This window comes from Thermobia domestica, chromosome 17 (genome assembly GCF_964235325.1).
Source record: "Thermobia domestica chromosome 17, izTheDome1.hap1.1, whole genome shotgun sequence".
NCBI classification, from domain to species: domain Eukaryota; kingdom Metazoa; phylum Arthropoda; class Insecta; order Zygentoma; family Lepismatidae; genus Thermobia; species Thermobia domestica.
In genome coordinates, this window is record NC_137470.1 from 84,559,667 (window position 1) to 84,564,242 (window position 4,576).

The 4,576-nt window shown below is 32.9% G+C and overlaps 1 pseudogene; it reads left to right on the forward strand.

Annotated features, from left to right (window-relative positions):
- The first annotated feature begins 440 nt into the window (after positions 1 to 440).
- Positions 441 to 2,198, forward strand: LOC145674077 (NADH-ubiquinone oxidoreductase chain 5 pseudogene; annotated as a pseudogene).
- The last annotated feature ends 2,378 nt before the right edge of the window (positions 2,199 to 4,576 follow it).

Sequence of the window (4,576 nt, forward strand, 5' to 3'; positions counted from 1 at the left end):
GCGTTTAGGAAGTCGAAGACTGTTAATTAATCGGGGAATACTATATTTTATACCGAGTTTAGGGCTGTGATGATTTTTATTAAGAATTGCTAATATAGCTGCACCACCAACATTAAATTTATTAGGAGAAATTAGTTTGTTAAATAGAATTGTTGGTTGATCTTGATTGAGTATGTTAGGGTTAGCCTTGCTTTCTTTTTTTAGAGCTGCTTATAGACTATATTTATATTCATATACCCAACATGGAATACCTTATTCTAATTTATATTCTTGTTGGGGAGGGAGTGTGCGAGAATATTTATTATTGATATTACATTGGTTGCCATTAAATTTATTAATTTTTTTTGCAGGACCGAGATTCTTATGGCTGTAACTGCTTGAGTAGTTTAGAATAAAATTTTAGTTTGTGGAACTAAAGAAGGTTTAGTTGCCCTTAGGCCATGGTTTGACCTTTTTCAATTTGTATGACTAGATTTGTCTTTTTAAATAGAATAAGTATTCTTTTATTCATAATAGGCTTGAGTTTTTTAATCAATAGATATAGTGTATTTATTGAATGAGAAGTTATTTCTTTTAATAGAAATAAAATTATTATAACTTTTCTATTTGACTGAATGTCATTTATATTTATAAGATTTGTACTTTATATTTCTAGAATAGTAATTTATTACAGTGAACAGTATATAGGATCCGAGCGATATCTTAATCGGTTTATTATGCTCGTATTAATATTTGTTCTTTCAATAGTTTTATTAATTGTTTCCCCTAATTTAATTAGAATCCTACTTGGTTGGGACGGACTAGGGTTAGTATCATACTGTTTAGTAATTTACTATGAAAATGTGCGGTCTTATAATGCAGGTATGTTGACTGCCCTTTCTAATCGTATTGGAGACGTAGCAATTTTATTAGCTATTGCTTGAATATTAAATTATGGAAGTTGAAATTATGTTTTTTATTTACATAGAGTTTTAAATAAAATTGAGATAGTAATTATTTCTAGTTTGATTATTTTGGCAGCAATAACGAAAAGTGCACAAATCCCTTTTTCTGCGTGATTACCAGCAGCAATAGCTGCTCCCACACCAGTATCAGCATTAGTTCACTCTTCTACAGTTGTAACTGCTGGAGTTTATTTGTTAATTCGTTTTAGAGATGTTTTATTGAGTGTTTATATAGGAGATGTATTGCTTTTATTATCAGGATTGACAATATTTATGGCCGGCATTGGTGCTAATTACGAGTATGACTTAAAGAAGATTATTGCTTTATCTACTTTAAGCCAGCTTGGTCTTATAATAATAATTTTGTCTATGGGATTTCCTGTATTAGCTTTTTTTCACTTATTGACACATGCCTTATTTAAGGCATTACTTTTTTTATGTTCGGGAGCAATTATTCATGGTGTGGGTGATACACAAGATATTCGTAGAATAGGAGCACTTGTAAGTCAGATACCACTCACTTTATCTTGTTTAAATGTAGCTAATTTAGCTTTATGTGGGATACAATTTTTAGCTGGATTTTATTCTAAGGACTTAATTTTGGAAATTTCTTCTTTGTCTTTAATTAATGTAGTCAGCTTTTTCTTTTTGTTTTTTTCTACCGGCCTAACTGTATGTTATTCAGTACGTTTAAGATTTTATTTAACGGGAAAGGGCTTTGGAGGTGCTAATATTCATTCTATTGGTGATAATGAAGGTTGAGTGATATGTAAGGGAATATTAGGATTGGTAGTAATGGCAATTTTAGGAGGCGCGACATTAAGTTGACTAATTTTTCCTGGTGTTAATTGTGTTGTTCTACCTTTACATCTAAAAATGGGTGCTCTACTTGTGAGTGTAGTAGGTTTGTGGGTTGGTATTTTACTATCAAGCTATTCTATCGGACAGTCTTTAGTGTGTATGAAATTTTATCTTAGTTCTACAATAATAGGAAGCATGTGATTTTTACCTTATTTATCAACAAATTATATTATTAAATTACCTTTATATATAGGGGGTGCATATTATAATAACATTGATCAAGGGTGGAGAGAATGTCTTGGTGCTCAAGGAATGTATAGTAGTTTTAAGGACGGTTCAATATTAATTCAACATTCACAAGATAATTTATTTAAAATGTATTTATTAATTTTTTTAATCTTTACAATTTTCCTTTGCTTCTTTATATTTGTGTATTTGGGTAGCTTATACTGAAAGCATAGTATTGAAGATACTAAGAAGAATTATATTCCCTAAATATACTCCCTGAGAAGAGCACTCTCTTTTTTACCTCGAAAAGGTAATGTAATATTTATACTAAGGGGGCTATAATTATTTTATATTAAGAGATGTTAACGGTACAATCCGCTAAAGATAAAGTTAGCAGCTTCTTCTTGATTATTCACATCTCCTTAGTTGGGGATATGAAATACCCAATAGTATCATTAACAGTGAAATGCTTCTTTTTGGCTTCAACTAACAAGCAGGGGTCAAGAGACCAACGGTTCAGGTCGAAACAGTGCAATTGTTTGCTTCCTACTTATGAGATAAGTTGACAGCAACACCTTTTGGATGCAAACCAAATATTATATTTAACTATTATCCCATTATATTAGTCGGCTCATGTTAGAGATCCTTGATTTCATTCATGATAAAGGCCCACTAAGAGAATTACTAGGAATGTTAATCTGACGAGAGATCAAGATAATGTATTAGTATTGTTAATAGTAATTGTTATTGGGAGTAGAAGGGCAATTTCTACATCAAAGATGAGGAAGATTACAGCAATAAGGAAGAATCGTAATGAGAAAGGAATTCGGGCCGATGATTTAGGATCGAATCCACATTCAAAGGGGGAATTTTTTTCTGGGTCATTAATAACTTTTTTGGAAAGGAGAGTTGAAATGGCTATAACGATTAGGGAAATAATGATAGTTAATAGACCAGTTGTTAGAACTGTATTAATTGCCTATTTCATTTAAATGATCTTTTTGATTGGAAGTCAAATATACTATATATATTAAATAGGCTAACCTCCTCATCAATAAATAGAAATATAAAGGAATAGTCACACTACATCTACAAAATGTCAGTATCAGGCAGCAGCCTCAAATCCAAAATGGTGCGTAGGAGAAAAATGTGATAAGAGGTGGCGTAATAAACAAGTGGCTAGGAATGTAGAACCAATGATAACGTGAAGACCGTGGAAGCCTGTTGCTATAAAGAATGTTGAGCCGTAAACAGCGTCTGCAATAGTGAATGGAGCTTCATAATATTCGTATGCTTGTAGTGCAGTAAAATATAGGCCAAGGAGAATTGTAAGTAGTAGACCTTGAGTGGCTTGAGTGTGATTACCTTCTATTAATCTGTGATGAGCTCATGTTACAGTAACTCCTGAGGCGAGTAGGATTGCAGTGTTGAGTAAGGGAATATGTATTGGATTGAATGGAACGATGCCTGTTGGAGGCCAGAAAGATCCAATTTCTACTGTTGGTGCTAATCTACTATGAAAGAAGGCCCAAAAAAATGAAACGAAAAAGAATACTTCAGAAATAATAAATAGGATTATGCCTCACCGAAGTCCTAATGTGACTTGCATTGTGTATAATCCTTGATATGTTCCTTCTCGAGTCACATCCCGTCATCATTGAATTATGGTTAATAGTGTAATTAGTATCCCTAGGAAAAATAGGGAAGGGTCATATTGATGAAATCACTTAGTGAGACCTGTGGTTGTAATTAAGGCCCCTAGAGCTCCAGTAAGTGGTCAGGGGCTTTGATCAACAAGGTGGTAAGGGTGATTTTGTGGTGCTGACATAAGTGACTTCTCTTGAATATAGTGTGACTAGAACGGCGAATACATATGATTGGATTACTGCGACAGCAGATTCTAGTATTAGAAGAGTAATTTGTCCAATTATTAGTAATGAAAGTATGGAAAGAGATAAAGAAGGGCCTGTATTACCTAGTAAGGTTAAGAGGAGATGTCCTGCAATTATATTTGCTATTAATCGAACAGCTAGGGTCCCAGGTCGAATGATGTTACTAATTATTTCAATGCATACTATAAAGGGTATGAGAGGGGCCGGAGTCCCAGAAGGAACGAGATGTGCAAATATATGTTGAGTGTGGTTAATTCAGCCATAGATTATGAAACTTATTCAAAGGGGCAGAGCGAGAGTTAACGTAAAAGTTAGATGTCTAGAGCTGGTAAATACATAAGGGAATAGACTTATAAAATTATTAAATAGAATGAAGGAGAATAAAGAAATGAATAGGAAGGTTCTTCCCTGATGACTAGTAGGACCAAGAATAGTCTTGAATTCCTTATGAAGGGTTAGGGTAATTTTATTTCATAAAATGTTTGGACGTCCTGGGAGAAATCAAAATGGGATTGGAATAATTAGAAGTCCAATTACTGTTCTAAGTCAATTAAATGATATATTTATAATTGAAGTAGAGGGATCAAATGTTGAAAAGAGATTTGTTATCACTTTCAGTTTATAGTTGTTTTTTTAATGTTAGTGCTATCTAAGGAAGGATGAGGCGTGTTTGAATTAAAATATATAATAGATGCAAATAAGAGGTAGCAC